Genomic DNA, 19,562 nt, shown 5'->3' with positions numbered 1-19,562 from the left:
CCAATCCTTCAATGAGGTCTTTGCTGAGAATTTACAATTCCCCTGTGGCCTCAATCTTGCAAAGATTGCTTTTTAACGCTGTTAGGCCTTAATTCTAATAAGCCTCCTCTTTATTACAGAACCAGGTCACATTTCCTTGACACCGCCAGAAAATCTTTCATCAGCCGGGAGGGGTGGGGGTGGTGGGAGAGGGACAGAAAGACGAAGGGGCAGGGAGACAGAACTGGAGAGGAATCCTCCCTTAATTTGATGGAATTCTGAAATAATCTCATTTCTGGGAACCAGGGTGGCCTGACCGCTTTAGATAACTCTATGATACGACTGTGTCTCCTACCAGCATGCGTTTTAGTTTTGCGTCTTGATTTGTAAATGACAAGAGGAGGAAGGGGCAGCAAGGGCACCTGCCAGCCCCGCCAGGCACGCGTCCAGCCTCCGCCCTGGACAGACGGTCATCTGCTCCGGCCCAGTATGCGTTCTCGCGCCAGGCTGCTCCGGTCCTGAGGGCCAGCAGAGGAAACAGGAGAACAGCACCAGCAGGCTCTAGGACAAAAACCAAGCCCACTCAGAGGAGAGGCACACGGGCGGGTCTGGACACCTGGGAACCCGTCCATCAAACTATCCCTCCTCCTGGCCTCACCCCTCCTTCTTCCTGAGCAAGCAGGTTTTCAAGGTTTGGGGCTACGGGGGGAGATGCAACTGAGGATCATGAAGCTGATTTCTAGCTGCACTCTCAGGACAAAAGGACAGCAATGTTCATTAAGCACCTACTATGTGCCAGAGAGGGGCGAGGCTGTGCCCCTTTCCCTCCACTGCTTGTCGCTGGAAGTGGAAGGAATCCAGGATTGCACGGCTGGGGTGTGCCAGAATGCTCCTAAAACCCGTGAGGGGCTTTCTGAGACTGCGGGTGTGTGTCCAGGAACAAGGCCTTCATTCTAGAAGGTTCTGCATGGGGGGGGGGGCCGCAGGGCCCGCCAAAGGACAGAGAATGAAATAGACTGTTGTCTCTTCTCAAGATCCCAAGAGGTTCTCTGGAAGCTTCTTCTCCTCATTGTCAACCAGTCCCTCTCAAAGGCCTTTTTCCCACACGTCAACTTGGGGAGCCGGTCATTCCTGTGGGGCACCCCAGGACCCCAGACGAGCACAGCAAACAGAGACCATCCCAGGCCTGTGGCCGTGGGGCCCCCGAGCAGTGGGAAGCCTCTCGGTCCCTGCTCCTGTCCCTGAGCCCATGTGACCTCACAGTGCTCTTCTGGGAGGGCAGTAGGAGCACCGCCAATGGTTTAAATATAAAATTTAAATCGATACAATGTCTAATGTGAGGCACCTTCGCAATCAAAGGTCTTTTTTTATTTTTTATTTTTTTTAAGATTTTATTTATTTATTTGAGAGAGAGAGAATGAGAAATAGAGAGCACGAGAGGGAAGAGGGTCAGAGGGAGAAGCAGACTCCCCGCTGAGCAGGGAGCCCGATGTGGGACTTGATCCCAGGACTCCAGGATCATGACCTGAGCTGAAGGCAGTCGCTTAACCAACTGAGCCACCCAGGCGCCCACAAAGGTCTTTTTTTAAACTGTGGTGCCAAAGAACAGCGGTGCCCAGGCCGAGGTGCAGCCTTCTGGGCCCCACAGATGGTGCGGGATGTTCTGCACAGCCCAGGGCACCGGGTGCGTGGGCTCCCAGACCAGCCCCTCCAGCCACACAGGGGCCTGCTCCCCTAACTGAGCCTCCTGCCCTGGAGTCCCAGCCCCTCACCCAGCAAGAGTGTGGACAAGACCAGGGCAGGGCACGTGCACATACTCATGTTACACGGACCGTCTGCCATCGCTGTCGTGGCAGATGGTGGATACACCCTTCCACGCGCCTAAAGCATCAGCACGAAACACGCCGTCTACTCAGACCATCCCCTTCTGCAGGGGCTTCTTAGCAGTGGGCGGCCTGGGAGAGGCAGGCGTGCCCACCGTGCAGCAGGGAGGGTGGCGCTGGGCGGGATGGGCTGGCACATCCCTCCGTGCCAGCCGCCAAGTCACGCAGGGTCCTCGTGGGTTCCAACTACCCTCCTAGGGGGAGCAAGGTGGCAGCCCTTGGCCCACGGACAACAGATTCTTGGATTCCACAAAATATAATTGTGAAGGCCAATCTGCCAGCACAGAAATATGCAGCATATTCACAAGCTAAATATAAATAATATTGATTCGTCTGCCATCTTGAATTATCCATGTCACTTCTGTTTTCCATTAGCATCAATAATCACGAGCTGACGCCCCTGTGGATGGCAACATTGCCCTCCAAAGGACACAGCCAGCCCCAGGGTCACGCACCTAGAGGAGTCGCGGGCTGCCTTCCAGAATAGCCTGCCACCTTCTAGAACAGTCCAGCACCTTCCTAGAAATTTTCCCTCCCCTACATCCACTCCTCACTCCAAGCCCAGCAAAGAGGAGCAGCTCGAAGGCACATCTGAGCACCCCCCTTCTAGAGTCACTCTGCTCTCTTTGGCAGCCGACCCTGGCTCTGGGGAGGAAGGGGCACAAAGTCCAAGGTCTGCTCCCCACTGAAGGGAAGGAAGCTGATATGGCTGGATGCACAGCCCAACCAAACCCGCAGGGCACCGCCTCACTCTTGCCAACCCCAGGGCCAGAGCCAGGGTCCATTTCCTCTCCAGGCCAGGAACCTCAGTAGCTTTCCTACAGATCAGCAGGGCCCTCAGCAGCAGCCCCCACCTCCCCCCCGGCCCCAGGGCACAGAGTGTGCCCACGGCACGGCCAGAAGGCGGCCCAGGCCTCCTGCATGCCCTCCCACGCCAGCGAGACTCCGCGCGGCTGTCAGCAACAGAAAGAATGGGGTGCGGAAACCCACACGGGCTGCTCGCCAGCCAGCCCAGCCAGGATGCAGGGCTCACAGGGCACACGGCCCACCCCACCCAGCTGTCAGAACGCCCGCAAATACTGACTGAGAACCTACCGTGAGGAGATAACCATCCTGTGCGCTTTGCAGAAAACAGGGTCCCTGCCTTCGAAGCATTTACGATCTAATGTGGGAGACAGATGTGCAAACACCTACTGTCTTCTTCTTCATCAGTGCCAATGACAACTCCCAGAGAAGCGCCATGGAGACGGGGACAGAGGGAGCCACAAGGAGCGGCTCTGAGGATGGCTCTTCATGTCCTCTGTGTGAAAGTATGAGAGCATTCCACATGCCCACCCACCTTGGACACAGCCACAGATGTAGCTCTGCCCCCAGCTCATGGAAGAATCCAGAAGCTCCCCATCTGCCTTCACCGTCTACCTGACCAGCCAAGCAGCTCTTAGGATTCTCCAGGAGAAATGGGGGCCACCCCTGGCCTCAGCACCCCACTGCCAGCCATGTGTACATAAGCACTTCATGAAGAGACCCCAGGGCTCCTGGACTCCCTCAGCCCCCTTAAACCAGGGCTCATGGCAGTCAGACTGCCTCTCATCTGTGGAAGAGCGAGCCTAGCACAAAGTGGGGAATCAGCTTCCATGAGGGGCCACGCCAGCCCAGCCGTGCCCAAGGGGCTCAGGCTGCCGGTGGCATGAGCAAGGACCTCCATGCAAGGGGAGAGAGGCATGGCCCTCCCGTGCATCTGCAGAGCATTTTCTGCTCTCTGCCGGACTAAAGGGAAGGAAACTGGAGACCTGGCTGAAAACAAGCCCTCTGAGGTCCCCGGTGCTGACCCTGAGCCATGCGGTCATCTGTCACCACGGCCCCCAACACCCAGAATTTACTGCCCAATGCCAGCCCCTGTATCCACTCTTGCTTGCTGAGTGCCCCCACACGACCCCCGCTGCCCCTCGCCCTCCTGGGAGAACACGCCAGCAGGAGCAGATGTCCCACAAGTGGCCGAGGCCTCAGGGCCCCCGACACACAGTCACTGGCCATTCTCTCCATCCCATGGGGGAAGAGCATCCAGATCCCACAGTGCACGGCGTCAGGGCGAACGTTCACCCACAGCCTGGCCCCTTCCCTTTTTTGCTGGTGTTTTGGACACACAGGCTGAGACGGCAGATAGCAGGATGGGGCCTCTATCCATTGTGAGGGCCCTATTCTTGCAGGGGTAGACGGGAGTCCGGCCAGACGAATCTGGGCCTGGCTTCTTTCCCCCACCCTGATCCACCCTCTTCCCACCTTCCCTATTGGTTCTCCAAAAAAATCCCCTCCAGAAATTCACCATCCGACAGCATGGTCGGTCAGCATGGTGCTAGGCAGGCAACAGGTGCCGGATGCTTGGGGTTTTGGCTGCCCTTACACACATGGCCAGGCACACGTGTGTGCTCCCCGAAGGAACCAGAGCCTGTGCAGGGGCTGAAGCACGCGCGCGCGCGCACACACACAAACACATACACACACAGTCCTCGCTGTTAAGGACCTAGAATGATGTATTCTCTGTTCTCCTAGCTATAATTATTTTAGCGTGGGAGACAAATTCTGTCTCCAGTCGCTCAGAAGCACTACATTAGAATACCACATTCTGTGGTCTTGGAAAATCTCTATAGTATCCCAGCCCTTTCCCTCCATACTGGGGCACAAACAGGCTCTTCATATGGGTGAACACACCACCAAGGCCCAGCACAGAGGGTTTAATGCCTGCTCCAAGCCAATCTACTTAGAGACCTGGGAACCACGCATGCAGGTAACCATGGCAACTTTGGGGAAGTTAAAAAAAAAATAAGTTTGTGAGCTGTTGGTTGTTATTTGGTGCTTGGGTGGGTTGGGTTCTCTCCTTCTTTTTTAAGATAACAAGGTCCCTGAATAACACTTTTCTGAGTGTTTTGGGTAAGCGTCCAAGGCAGCAGCTGCCTCCAGACGTTTAATTACCTTGTGAGGGGGAAAGCACGTGTCACGTCTGAGCACCACTGTCACAAGTCTGGGTTCTGTCCTCGGGGCAGGGTGTTCTCCACGGGGTGACCTTGAGCCAGCATGCCTCCCATGTGGGTCCAGCGGCCCGCCCGGCACCTGCCCCCACCCCAGAAGTCTGGAGACTAGCAATCCATTTCCCTCGGGTCCCAGTCAGGTTTCAGGACACCTCTCACACATCTTCCAAAGTGGGGAGACCCCCCGCCAGAGCCCAGTCCCCGCACACAGTCACCCACACATGCACACACGCATGCACAGAGGGCCAGCATGCCTGTGCGTGACCTCCATTCCCCCACAAAACCCCATCCCTGCCCACACTCAGAGATGCCAGGGACCCTCAAAGGGCCCCCGTTGCCTCCGTGGGAGCACTGCCCTGGGCACCGGTCCTCCCCGAAGAAGTCAAGCAGGCTCTCGATGCCAAGGGACGGGCCTCACGTAGGGATGGGACGTGCACACCCGCACGCACACCTCCCCTGGTGCAGCAGCCCGCTCGCAGCCCTGTGCCTGCACGGTAAGTCACGGCGGGAGGCAGTGCGCCCCACCAGGCACGCTGCCTTGACTGTGTGCAGAGCACCTCCGCATGGAACAATGCCGGAGCCCCGCCCACAGCGCTGGCTGCAGCTTGCGTGTTGTTTATTACACACGGAAGACAGGCGCGCTGGAGAGCTCGACGGCCACTGCGAGGCTCCGCGTCCCAGCTGTGGTGCCAACGGGCTGGGACCACGGCTGTGAAGAAAGGAATGATTTTTTTAAAGGCAGAAAAATCCTAAATGGCCCTTTGAGCGTTTCTGTGCACATAATTGTAGTATCCAAGTTAATGAAAGGCCTGGCGTGCTGGCTGGCTGAATACCCACTAATGCCTCAGCCCACACCTCACATGGAGCGGCTCCAGCACCGTCATGGAGATCAGACCCCAGTGGGGAGGTGGGAGAGGGCGGGCAGGGAGGTGGGGAAAGCAGGAAATAAAGAGCGTTTCTAGGAATGACAGGACTCCCACGCGGGATCATATCATCAATTAGCCAGTAGGAGGGCCGAGCAGCCCTTGGCATCTCATTTCCACAAAGACAAAGTTTCCTTGAGGAAACTGCCAGAGTCTTGAAGGCGCTGAAATAAGACAACAGAACAAACGAAGGACGGCCGCAGGGCTTGGCCGATGCTCAGACGCCCAGTCCCGGCAGCCTGACCAGGGCCGTGTGGGTTTAAAGACACAGGTGGGACCCGCCAGGGCCCAAGAGGTGAGCACATACAACGCACGCATGTGCACACACACCACATCCATACGCACATGTGTGCCACCCATGTGCACACACATGCACCCGCATCCATACACACGTGTGCTACCCATGTGCACACACATGCACCCACATCCATACGCACACGTGTGCCACCCATGTGCACACACATGCACCCGCAACCATACGCACATGTGTGCCACCCATGTGCACACACATGCACCCACATCCATACACACTTGGGCCACGCATGTGCACCCACCTCCATACACACGCACGCGTGTGTCACGCATGTGTGTGCACATACACTCTACTGTCAAATTGGGGTCCACTATTCTGACCCACAAGCATTCTAGTCTGTGGCTCCGGCAGGTGCCAGGTGCTAAGGAGACAAACACCCTGCATATGCGTTATCCAGAATTTGCCCCTAAGGCCGACAGCACAACCCCCATATGCGAGGAGACCCCTGGGGTCTTCAGGCCCCAATTCCTTTGGTGCTCAGGGTATGTCAGATCCTCCAACAGTCCATCCTGAAGCCTTCAAACCTACACCCAAGGGGGCTCCCACCGTAAAGGCCCCAGGAAGCAGCCCAGCTCAGCCAGCTAAGTGGAGGTGACTGATTTATTCTGACCATCCTGACTCTTAACGACACCGCTCTCCTCCAGCCGTGCATGGCTTTAATTGTCCATCCAGCAGGGCAGGGAAGAACCGTAAATCTTTCCTCATGGCTGCTCTGAGCTCAGCGCTGCTTGACCTGCCATTGCCAGCCCCTCGCCTGCATCCCACTAGAGAAGTCTGCTGGCTTTCAAGGTGAAGGGGGGAAGCGGGAAGGGAGGGCAGGAGAAAGAGAAAGAGGCTATGGGGTCAGGGAGGGGGAGAGAGGGATGGGTAGGAGAGCACATGTGGCCGCGTGCTCTGGCTGTTAATGGGGGTGGGGCACTGCAGAAGACTCACCACTGCAGCCTCGAGGTGCAACGTGCATGCGGGTGCCCTGGGCCTCGCCCTCCGGCCCTAGCTCTAGAGCAGCCTGGCCTCTGATCACGCGGGGCCAGACACTGGGGAAGTCTCAGCATTCCCTCGCCTTGCTGGAAAACAGCACAGCCCCGAAAGGAACCCACTGGGGAGGAAACAATATTTCTCCATCCCGTCTGCACTATGTGTGCACCTGAGGGCCAGCCGGGGGGACGGGGGCCTCCCATAAGAGATGGGGACAGGCCACAAGCACAGAGCCCTGAACATGGTGCAGGGAAAGAAGGCCCGGCCTCAGGCCCCAGAGCACACCTCCTTCCCTTCCAGCAGACTTAATTTTTCTGTAATGTTGGTGTATATTAATGCATTTCGAGGTACCGCTCATCACAGTTATGATTATTACCTAAAGACTTACTTTACAGCCCTCATTTCTAGTACTCATTACTTTCTGAAAAATTATCCTCGGGGGCCAAAATTTTCCAAGTCTGGTCTTATGAGTTTTCATCTTAGGATCTGAACAAAACGTGTCTGTGATGGGGGCAGGGGTCTCTTCCTTATTTGGTCTCTGTGGTGACACACAGCCAAGAAAGAATAACATGATAACCTGGGGTGGGAGGGGGCAGAGACCACGTGCTATGTTTTCAACATGTAAACACAGACACCATTACCAATGACCTGGTTTCAGTTTTACCCATCTGTTCTGTACAGACACTTACACTTTTAAGATGAGATTTCAACCTAAGTCTGTGGGAAGCACCTATGCATTTAGCACGGACACATCAGGAAAGCAAATGCTCATCGTTGCAGTATCACCAATGCACATAAAGAGTCACACATGTATCTTCCAAGTCAAGGGCAAACTTGCAGAGCGATCCCAGGCATGGCCAGGGGATGCTGGAACAGTCAAAAGAAGGATTCTATGTGCATTCTTCTTAATTGTCCCAGGATAGGTCTGCGGTAAGAAAGAAAAATGTACTCGCTGGTAGTCATGCCGAAAAGTTGTCTCAGACCCCGGCAGAGGGGCTTTTGTGCTGAGGACAAGGGGGACGGGCTCCCCAGCAAACAAAGTTCATCATCCAGGCTCTCCCTCCCTCCCTTCAGCCAGCAAGCTGACCTGCAGCGTAACACTCGACGTGGCGTGGGTTGTCCACGAGCGCTGCTTATAATATTACACCACTGAAAATAATAATTCTCACCTTAGATTTCCCCAGCTCTTCTCTTTTCAGCTAAGATTCCAAAACACTTGACTAATGTACCCATGGATGGCACCCCTACAAGGCAGGCAGCGAGCACTATCAAGTCCATTATGAGCAGCTCAGGGAGCGCAGCAGGGAAGTTGGTGAACCACAGCCCCATACCCGGTCTACAAGAAGCCTGTGTAAGCAGCCCCTTGGGCCCTGGTTCCACCTCACCTGTCCCTGCAGTGGAGGCCCCAGCCGTGCCTAACGGCACCACTGTGGTCCTTTCAATGAGGAAGAGTCAATATTCCAGAAAGACCCACGCTTTGTTTATTGCTAATGGTTTTTGCAAGACCATGTTTTGGTTTATCACTCATCTCCATACTGAAGGCAGAGGTGGGACAGAATCTTTCTGTCTGAGAGTAAGTGTTACGGAGGTGATCCACAGGTTCAGAGGAGTCTGGGAAGGGTGGTGGCAGTGGTGGGGTCAAGATTCTTTTTCCTTTCACCGCCACTCAGGGAAAACCCAGCTGGCAATGACCTAGGACCCGTGTCCTTAACTCGGACAAAAGCCCAGTTGCAGCACCCTCCAACTGTGGTTCTTGAGATTGCCCTCCCTCCAGGGAGTAGGAGCATGAGAACAGACAGGCGGCCCATTGAGGCAACACAGCATGAGCAGGCAAGAGCCCTCCACTCTCCCAGAGCCCTGGTGGGGGTGATCCCTGGGTCCACAGCCCCATAGCCAGGACTTGACTCTTGTCCCTCTCCCTGGCCTGTTCACGAGAGCATGGGCCACCAGGCTGCTCCTGGGGGCACCTCCTGGCCACCCAAATAAGAAATGCTATAGAGAGATGCTCAGACTTCTTTCCATCTTGGCACCTGGAACCACTGGAAACTATGTCATCTCCTTATGGCCACAGGAGACAGTGCAGCACCTGTGTCCTTAACTCAGACAAGATGCTCATTCCTCTGGCAGGCGGGTGGCCCCAGAGAAGGCCGGTGCTCCCCACCAGCTGCTGTGTGCCTACTAAGTGCCAGCTCCTTGAAAGCGGCTGCCTCCCTACTGCCCAGCTGAGTAAATGGGTTTGCGAGCTCGCCCCAGTCCCAGGGTGGGGAAGTCCTCATTCCCGCCCCCAACCCCAGCGTGGGCAGGCGCTCGCCTCTTCTGTGCATTGCACTGACCAGCAACGCTGCTGCCCCAATGGGCTTGAGGTCTCCAGCAAGATAATGAATCGACAGCTTTGTTCAGAAGTTGCGTAGCATTTAAATGTGCATCTAAACGGGTGTGTCCTGGGGGTGAAGGGTGGTTCTTATACCATCAGCCCGCGGGAGAGAGGAGCACCAGTGCGGCGCAATCTCAGGGAATCCCTGTCAACAAGGAGACTAATCGGGGATTCAGACTAGACCCCCAGGAGAGGCAAGGCTGGGAGGATGAGTCAGCAGCAAGCGCTGGTGGAGCCTGACAGGAGCCAGAACACAACGCTTTCTGATTTGCCTTTTTCTCCTTGGGCCCCGAGGGAATGGGACACATGGACACAGGGAGTGTGCGACCATCCCATGGGAGCTACTGGAAAACCATCTTTACGTCTCCTGCTGAAAACAGGAGGCTGCAGAACCCCTCCTGCTTCTGCCAACAGGAAAGAAAAAAAGTGTGGGGCGGGGGAGAAGTCACCAGCACGAGCTTGGGTTTTAAGGTGCCCAGCAGCTCCTATGTACAGCCCCGGGAGCATCACCCTGTACCCAATCCTTGGAAGAAAAGTTCCAGAAGATCTCGGAGTCATTTTCTATTTAATCCAGTAGGGAAACCTCTAATTTATATTCAGTAAGGATTTTAAACTATCCGTTTAGCAAGACATTACTTCCAAACGTACCCGGGTGTTTGCTCCTCTCTAAATCCCCAGGGGTTCCCATCCACCTTTTCAATACAAGTAAACGCTATGTCCCTTGGCTTTCACAGGGGTTCCCGTTTTTACACACAGAGGCTTCAGTGCTGAGAACAGTGTGCTTCTCTGTGCTCTCATTATTCTGGCCTAAAAGAAAACTATCCTGCGACAGGACACCCAGCCCAGGAATCAGCAGTCACCTGGGGCCCAAAGACACAAACCGCAGGGGGGTGGGGGAAGGGCCTCGGCCCCAGAGGGCCACCTTTCCTATCATCGCCACCCCTCAGTCCCATTTGGTGTCACAGACCAGGAGACACTGATGAGCAGGGCTCCGGTGTTCCACTATTCACAGGTAGGGCTCCAGCTGTGCCCCAGGCTTGTGCAGTACACGGCCCACACAACTGCAAGAAGGGATCTTTTGGAGGGGGTTGTGTTACTTTTTGCTTATTTGTTTTGGTGGAAGAATTTTGAAGTGAAACCAAGATGTCTCAGAGAAATAAAGACACATGGATTCTCCTGTCTTATGTACCAAAGATACAAATTATGATCTTGTCTGCCCCTCCCCCCCCGGCAAGAACCCTGATGTAACTGCAGAGTCTGGCTGGTAGCAGGTGTCTGTCCCCAAGCAGTTCCCTCACCTGCAAGTGGGACTGTTTTCTAAAAGGGCTAATATAGACACACCTGAGCACCTGCCTCTCCTCCTGGTTTCTCCTGGTTCCCAGTCACTGTCCAGTGCTATGCCAGACCAGAAGGGTTGGCTCATTCCCCACAGCGTGCAGCAGACACCTGGCGGACACCTGCGCACACAGCACCGATGACCAGGAGTGGGTCTCAGAAGCAGCCCGGCATGGCCAGGTACAGTGCAGTTGCTTCAGCCATGCCCCCGTCCTTCCAGAACCTTGGAAGGAAGGTATCAATACAGCCACCAACCATAACAATAGTGGGTGAACTTCTGCTAAAAATACATATATTCTCCCTCCTTTTTTTCTGCTGAGACGTTGCTCTGGCTTTAAACATTAAACCTTAAAAAAAAATTTTTTTTTTAACAACAAGAACTGCTTTGCTCTTGATCCTCAGAGAACACCACAGACTCTAAAGACCCCACCCCACAACATGACGCTGATGCTAACAAGTTACAACCCTCCTCCCAGGTGGGGTCAGCAGGAACCAGCCCTGAGCTACACAGGAAGAATGGAGAGGAGATTCAGAGGAAGATGTCCCTATCACACAGTTGAGCACATCTTTCTGCCCCTAATTTAAAACAAAACTGACAGTCTTTCCTAGGCCCGGAGGCCCCCACTGGCTGGCTGTCCCTCATGGTGGCCCGCCCAGCTCCTGAGGAAGAGCATTCAGTTCTGCTCCACCTAGACTGGCAACACTTTCCAAAATGCAATGTGTATACGGTGAGCTCCCCGCTCCCCTTATTAAGGGAAACACAAACTAAGTAACAGACTGTATGCTCTTTGTTATCTCAAGCCACCTTCCTGAGGTATGATTTGGTGGCAGCTCATGTGTTGGAGAACCTGCTACAGCAAAGTAATTTACTTAGAGCACTGACATTAAAATGTATATCCTATATGCCAAATCAGTCCTTGTCACGAGGTATTTAAGTGAGGATGCTCATCCTTCTGCAGATCCCCCCACAAAGAACAGACCCCACTGTGTACTCAATTATTACCACCATCCAACTGTTAATTGAAAGTGGTCCTCAACTCTCACAGGTAATGCAAGGAGAAAGTCACATACAGAGTGCCGACACCACTCAGAAAGTACAGGGGGAAAAACAAAGATGTGAAGGAGGTGGGGCAGGAGAGACAGACAGACAGACAGTGAGAAGTGGGGGAGATGGAACCAGAATGTTATAAATAAAAGAGACAGTGATGGTTCAGGGAAAAACCTACTTCAGAGGGGCTGCAGAAAATAAGATGTTTCGGTTGCCTGAATGTTTCATGAACCTGTGAAAACAACGTGCTGCTTTTATAAAAGAACGTGGGGAGACACTGCAGCTCATCAAAAAGATGTAGGTGCAAATGGGATGTGTTCATAAAGCCAGTCTGTTGTGCAGAAGGAAAGGCCTGCCACGGGAGGGGATTTGGGGAAAGGCAGGTGCCCAAGAAGGAGCATCTCTGTTCAAGGTGGGAAAGTTTCAAGATGGTTTTTCCCCTTCACTTGTTTAAGAATAAAAAATTCCTCCCAAATGTCAGGTGTGCGTCAGGTTCCATTTGTCTTTATAACAGAGTATTGAGGAGGAATGTGGCAATAAATAAGCAGAGAGAGACAACTGACCACAGACTGCAGACGCACCAACAGCCGGGCCGGAGGAAGGGCTGGACAAGGTGAGCCCCATGCTGCAACCCCGGGAAAATACCATCCCTGTGTGGAGTTGGGCTCACCGAGCCGTCTCCCCCTGCCCAGCTCCTCTATGCTCACCCCCCAACCTGCTGACACTTCTGGGTGGGACAGGAGCTCCCTTCACTTTTACATTCCTTCACTGCTGATTCCACATGCATGCCCCAAATAGCATGCGTATACAGGAGGAGGTGGGGATAAATCAGCCTGGCGCCTGCCTTTAAGAGCAAGGTGCCTCCAACTTGTCCATATCACAGAATGAAGGAGGCCCGGGCCATGGTTGAAGGGGGGGCCGGGAAGAAGTCGGCAAGGGAGAGACAGGCCTGAGCTATACCAGGCTGGCAAGGATCCATGACTGGGGGTACCATTTTTTCCAGCCGCTGCCATGCATGTCTCATACATACCCAAATATCAAAAAGCTCCATAATTTCTCTCCGTTTCTCCCACAAGCCATTGGCAACGCTCAAAGTTAAGTGGCAGGAACACCACAGAAGGCCCACTCTGGAATGGCACCGAGGAGTCCTCCCACCTGCCTCCTTCCTAAATCTGCCTCTTCACTGGCCCTGGGCTCCCCCAGCTCTGCGCGCACCTCAGGAGCCCTCCCCTTACCCCTAGCAGGGTGAGGGCGAGCACCTGCAGCGCCCCCAGCGGCCCCCGTCCAATGTCAGAGGCGGGAGAGCGGGCCGCGGGCCCCTGGCTCTGTCCTTGGTGCTGCCGCCAGTCTGCACGACCAGGGCGCCCTAGATGGCAGGGGGCCGCTCAGGCCTCCGCCTTCCCTCCAGCCCGGCCTCTAGCCCCTGTGGAAGGGCAGTGAATACACCCAGCTCAGCTGCTGCTCCTGTCGGAGGGCACTGGGCGAGGGGCATTCACAAAGAAGGCCTGACGCAGCCAGAGAGCCCAGGCCTGGGGGGTACTTCCTGAATTCCCAGCTTCTCCCAGCGTCCTGAGACGACCAAGGCCCCGGAGGAGGTGGATGGAGGTCTCTCTAAGCCCCAGGCCCCTGGAGGGTGGATCAGATAAATCATTTAAGTCCTCTTTTTATGGGGGAGGGAATCGCTGTTGGAAATGGGCACTTCATGCCAGAAAACCCCAGCAGCTCGGAGGCAAACGGCCTATACGCCACTGGCAAACCATCCCCCTCATACACAGCTGCCTCACCAGGCCCAGACTGGCTGGCCTGAGTGCCCCCGTGCCACTCTGTGCCTCTGCTCCCGAAACCCCCAGGGTTTCCCACCTCGCCCACACCGTCGCCCTCCCTGAAACTCCCAGCAGGGGAACGAGGGGTTAAGCATTGCTTCTAGGAGTGTGCGGAGAGCCCGTGCCCACGCAGGGAGGCCTCCAGTCCCCAGGGGACTGGGGTGGCAGCCTCAGTCCTCAGCGCTGGCTGGTGGAGGTGGGAAGGGAGGGGGTGCACCTTGCTGGTGCTCAGAAGGCACCCCCCACCCCCGATGCTGCCCCAAGAAGCCCCCACGGGCCCCCCCACCTGCACTCATCTCGCTTTCTTCGAGCAGCACTTTCGCTGCAACTTTTCTCCCTCTCCCTCCACAATTTTTGCTCACCTGGAGGGTCTGGTTTTAATTAGTGTAATATCCCTGTTAACAACGCAGCCTAATTAAGACATCCGCCCAAATCCACTATGCACGCTTAATGAGCAGGTTCTGCCGTGGTGTTTATACTCTTATTTATTTTTTATTTATGTATTTATTTTTTGCAGGCCAGTAAAACCAAAGCTGTCTTCCGACTAAAAGACCTCATTACCAGCGACCTGACTCCATTAGCCTGGAACCTGCTTGGTGCTGAGTGCCCTGGGCTCCCGGGTGCGCGCCCAGGGCGTCCCTGAGTGGTCCTGCTCCTCCGAAGCCCCTACTTCACTTCACCTCTAGCTGGGAGGGGGGGTGCTCACCTGGGGGATGGATCCCTCAGTCCCCATCCTTTGCCTCCACCGCTAGGTGTTTCTCCCGCGTAAGGAAAAGCAGCGCGGCGGGAGTCCTTTTTAAAAGTGACCGTTAAAAAATAAACCTAGTCCCTCCAAAAAGCTGGGAAGCTGTCACGGAGCAGTTTCTCCCCACCCCGGAGGTCCCCGTGCCCGCTGGCGGGGGGCCGGAGTTCCAGACTCCCAACAACACCCCCCCACCCCACGTGAGACTCTGGATCCCGGGCCGCTCTGGGACGGACGGGGTCCCAACGTCCCTCCAAACCAGGCGCCGCTCCCTCATCCTCGCGCGGACTGGGTGAGGGCCCCCAGCAGCGTGGGTACTGCGGGGAGACACGCCGGGGAGGCTCCGCACCTAGGGGAGGATGTGACCTCGGGCCTCATGCCGCGCCCGGGCCGCCGCGGACGGAGACAGCCCTCCCGAAGGGACGAGCGCCACTGCCTCCCAGGGGACGCCGGGGCAGAAAGTTTGGGCCAGGGTTGTGCCCGGCCGCCCCGGCTCCAGGTTCCCCAGCCGGGCTGTGCTGGCCCCTGGGGGAGACCAAGGCTGGGGAGAAGAAGACTCGGTTCGGGCTGGAGTCTCCCTGACGCCGCTCGGAGACTCCGCCGGGAGCGCCCCCAGCCCGCCCCCTGGAGGGCCCAGCGGGCCGCTCGTCACCCACCCCCACCCGCCTACGTTGCCTACCCTCGCGCGCGGCGCTGCGGACCCCTCTTTAGGGAGCCGTGGGAGCCCCTTCTTCCCCACAACTCCTTTGGGTCCTCAACTCCTCGCGTGAAGCCGCCTCCCCAAGGACTCGGCCAGGGCTCTCGGGGCCTGAGTGTTGGGAGAGAGGACCATGGCACCCTGCGGGGTCGCTAACCCCTGCTCCCACCCGCGCGGGCTCCGGCCACCTCCCCGGATGCGCCCCGCGGGGCCGGGATCTCCGTGCGCCTCGGCCTCCCCGCGCTGGGGAGTTCCCCGAGCCGGGCATTGTGCCGCCGCCGCCGCCGCCGCCGCCGCCGCCGCCGCCGCCACCGCCGCCACACAGCGCGCGGGACTCCCCTGCGTCTCCATGGAGCCCGACCCCGGGGCCTTCCCATTCACAAAACCGTTCCTCCAGCCTCGGGCTGGGCCACGTGCCCCGACCCCAGCCCGGGAGGGACCAGGGGAGCCCAGACCCTGCGCAGAGACTCCTGACCCCGAGGGCGCCACCCCTCCCCGCGCGCCCTCGCCCACGGGATGGTCCCCAGCCGCGCGGTGCAGCCCCGCCTCCCTCTGTGGGGTCTCGAGCGCCCCTCCCCGGGCCGCGCTTCCCCCGCCCCCACGCCCCCAGTCCGTGCAACGCGAAGGTAATGACCGCCGCAGGGCGATGCGCGGGCGGCAAGGATCGGGCTACTCACGGGCTCAGCGCTCCCCGCGGCAGGTGACGGGGGCCCGGCGGCCATGCCCCGGCTGCATCTCGACCGCCGAGCAGGCAGCGGCGTCCCGGAGCCGCGCGGGCACCGCCGAGCCGGCGGCGAGGGGCGCGCGGGACCGGGCTCGGGCGGCGGCGGCCGCGTCTCCTCCGACCACGCGAGCGGCTGGGGCCGGGGCCCGGGCCGGGGCCGGGGCGGCTATCCGAGGAGGCTCCGCCGGCTCCGGAGCAGCCCCGCGGCTCGGCGCTCCACACTCGCTCTTCCCTCGCCGCCGCCTCCTCTCTCTGTCTCTGTCTCTCTCTCTGTCTTCCCCTCCCTCCCTCCCCTCTCTCCCTCTCGCCTCTCTCTCCTCCCCCCTTCGCTCTCTCCCTCTCCCCGGTTCCTCTGGCTCGCTCGGCTGGAGCGAGGAGACAGCGGGAGCACGCGGCGGCGGCGGCGGCGGCGGCGGCGGCGGCGACGGCGGCTCGGGCGGAGCGCGCAGCGCGCGGCGAGGGAGGGGGCTCCCGCAGCCGCGCCGCCGGGGACAGCGGCGGGGCGGGGAGGCGCGACGCACCCTGGCGGCCCGCAGTGCCAGCCCTGCGGAGCCCCGGCAAGGGAGAAGTGGGCGAGGCGCAGGGGTCCCCAGAGCCCGGAGCTGCCCGGGTCCCCGCGAGCACCGCCCTCCAGCCCTGGCCCCGCCTCTCCTCCCTCCCTCTCTCCCTCCTGGCGATGTGGGGACAGGCAGCTCCCATGAGGACCCCTGCCCTTCCACCTCCCTGGCCCTGGCCGGGAAAGGACAACACTGGGGTGCCCCAGAATGGGAACTCCGGCAGCAGAAGTTAATCCCCCCCACACTTCTCTGCCACTGGTGTGCATTGCCTTGCCTCCTCTTCCACTTTGCCCACAGACCCCCACTCCCTTACTAAGGCCTGGAATTCAGTGCCTTGCCTTCCTCTGGACAGGGAGTGAAGGGGCCACACAGGGTCACTGCTGGGGCGTTTGTCCAGACTGGCCAACCCAACCTATGCAAACCCCTGCCCTGCTGGAGATGCGGGGCTGTCAGTGTGGGAGGTCCACTTTGGATTTGCTGGTTGTCCGTGTTCCTACTCCAGCCTCCCCCAACCTGGCAGAAGCAGCCCTGGTTCAGGGGCTGGGAGGGGAGAAGGAAAGCCAAAGCTAAGGGCCAGTGGAGTGGGGACCCTATGGGCTGGCAGGATGAGACCCATGGAGGGCAGGAAGGTCAGCACCAAAGGCAGGAGGCCCTGGGCTGTCCCAAACAGAACCACAGGATTGGGCAGGGCCTTGCTTCTGTTTCTGAGGAAAAAACAGATGCTGTGCCCAGAACACCACGGGGGGAGGGGGGTGAGCTGTAACCTCAAAGACGTTCTCAATCTAAAAACAAATGAAAAACCCATCCCAGGTTGCTTTTTACTTCTGGATGATGCTTCTGGAACCATAGGATTCCTCCTTGTACCTGACTGTCCTGCTTTTCTGTGTGAGGCAAAAAGCGTGTCATGGAATCTGGGGTTTGTTAGGGGCCTGGAAGACTCAGAGGCAGCAGAAGAAGGGATGTGGACTCCGCGTTCCTGCATGCCCGGGGCTCCAAGCCGCCGGCTGCCTTCCCTGCAGAGTGAGGATAGACAGTGTCCAAGACAAGTGGCTACTGTCCACTTACGAGCTTAATGCTTTTAATTTCTGGCCCTCCAGCCTGTCTGGATCATTGATCTGTCTTGGCCAGGGGGAATCATGCTCTACAATTTCGAGTAAGCTGCTCGGCCTACAGCTAAACACCGGATAAATGCCTTGTCTACCAGCCAGGCAGCTGCTTGGTTGATTGAACTTTCCCCAGCCCCCATATTTAAAATGGCACATCCCTGCTCAAAAGACCTAATTGGCTCTCTCTGTCCTCTGCTGTCAGATGGTCCAGGCTTCCGTGGCCTCCAACTCCTGGCTGGGCCCACCCACTCCCCATCACCCAACTGTCTCCCTACAGGCAGGCCTCTTCCTTCACAGGAAAAGCACAGCTCCTTATAGGCCATTCTTCTAGGTCATTCCAGAAAAGCTCTCTGAAGACAGCCCCAAATCTTGTTCCCAAGCTCCCCCCAGAACCAGCCAGCACTCAGCACCGGAGACCCATGCAGCTCCCGTGCAGGTGGGATGAAGTTGGCAGCTGTGGCAGGTTGAGCCATAGGACCTGCACACTCGGATCCCCCCTTGGGGACAAGCCCTGGCAAGGCTGACCTCATGACGAGCCCCAGGGAATCTGCCCTACTAGCTGCAGCTACTGTCAAAGGGATCTGGCCAGCAAGGGGCATCAGGACCAATCTGTATGTCCTCATACCAGGAGCACCCAGGAGGTTGTCCATCTTGGGGTATCATCAGAGATTTTACAAACCTCTGACTTGGAAACTTTGTTGCTTTTTTTTTTTTTTTAAGTGAGAACAGGGAGGAGAAGCTGGGAACGGTCCTTTGCAATAATAATCAGGTACAAAACAAGAGGAGATTTACCTTGGAAACTAAAAGGGAGCTAATTTCGCTCCCTTTAAAAACCCCACTAAAAGTACCGAAAGAGATTCGGTAAAGATACAAAGCTCAAGGAGCTGGAGAACAAGAGGAAAGATAACAGGAATGATGTGGAAAGCAAATGGACCAGCGGTGCCTGGCCTGGCCATGCTGACTCCTCGCTCCACTCTAGAGGGAAGCTGAGAAACAGAACCTCCAAGGCTCCAAACCAGTGGGGCCAGGGGCCTGTGGAGATAGGGAAGGCAGCCCAGAGCAGCAGAGGTCTGTTTAAGAAGCCCACAGATCATTGCCGGCTGCCTGCCTGCTCCAGGCCACCAATGGCCAGCTGCCCTGGAGGGGTGCTCCCTGGGGAGAATGGGGCAGGGGCTCTGTGGCCAGAGGGACCTCATGCACGGATGGCAGGGAGGTTTCCTGCCCCCTAAAGGCTGAGATCCCCACTCAGCCCCCAGAGGACCTTATCGGACAGGGAAGGCCTAGGAGAGTCCCTCCCTCCTCCTGCAGGTAAGCTATAACCTTGCTGTGTCCCCGCAGACAGCAGACCACTCTCCCTCTAGGGAAAAGCCCCAGTGGACAAGCCCACCCAGTCCTCAGAGTTTCCAGTCAGCTCTGCAGGCCCCGCCCCTAAATGTGAGTAGACATCCCGAAACTACCAGACATCTGAGAAGAGCCACCAAACAACCTGGAGCGGGGCGGCCAGGGGCGGGGGCAGAGGGAGGACAACTTTGAGTAAAGTGTCAAAGAGGAGAAGACATCATCAACAGCCACCTTCCACATCCACAGAGACAGCAGAGAAGATCCTGCATCCATACACCAAGAGCAGGATGCTGTGAAGGAAGACACTCACAGAACAAAAACTAGAAATGAGTTTCCCAGTGTCTCAGCACAACGGGTGGAAACTGACCCACAGCAAGGTATACCGATATACAAAACACTGGGGGCAAAGAAAATTTTCCGCAAGTTTCCAGGTCCCATAAAAAAAGAGCCCAAATGAGAATGGGCTTTCACAGTCTCTAGAGCAATAGCAGGAGCTAAGAGATAAGGGAGCGGTGCCTTCAAAGTGCCAAAGGAAAATCTTTCCTGGCCTAGAATCCCTTACTTAACCAAATTAACAATCAAAAGTGAGATTAAAATAAAGACGTTTGCATATGCAAGGTTTCAAAACCATTTATTTCCCATCCGCCATTTCTCAGGAAGCTACTAGAGGATGTGCTCCAACGAAACGAGGGAGTAAATCATGAAAGCACATGACA

At 57.0% G+C, this 19,562-nt stretch overlaps 1 protein-coding gene across 4 annotated transcripts in view; it reads right to left on the bottom strand.

The window, feature by feature from the left end:
* RBFOX3 (RNA binding fox-1 homolog 3) overlaps window positions 1-16,404 on the bottom strand; it is a 406,019-nt gene extending 389,615 nt beyond the window's left edge. The window contains exon 1 of one of the 4 annotated variants that reach the window (XM_073885941.1): window positions 16,364-16,404. The gene's annotated coding sequence lies outside the window, so the exon portion shown is untranslated. Of the gene's footprint in view, window positions 1-12,886; window positions 12,906-15,795; window positions 16,204-16,363 lie in introns of those variants that run through there. The other 3 variants (XM_073885944.1, XM_073885939.1, XM_073885942.1) reach the window with 3 other exon arrangements.
* Between the last annotated feature and the right edge of the window lie 3,158 nt (window positions 16,405-19,562).

Source organism: Callorhinus ursinus, unplaced genomic scaffold (genome assembly GCF_003265705.2).
Source record: "Callorhinus ursinus isolate GAN/ISIS: 27379988/994484 unplaced genomic scaffold, GSC_fseal_2.0 scaffold68, whole genome shotgun sequence".
NCBI classification, from domain to species: Eukaryota; Metazoa; Chordata; class Mammalia; order Carnivora; family Otariidae; genus Callorhinus; species Callorhinus ursinus.
Note: the sequence above shows the minus strand (reverse complement) of the source record. Positions and strands in the feature narration are given on the sequence as shown.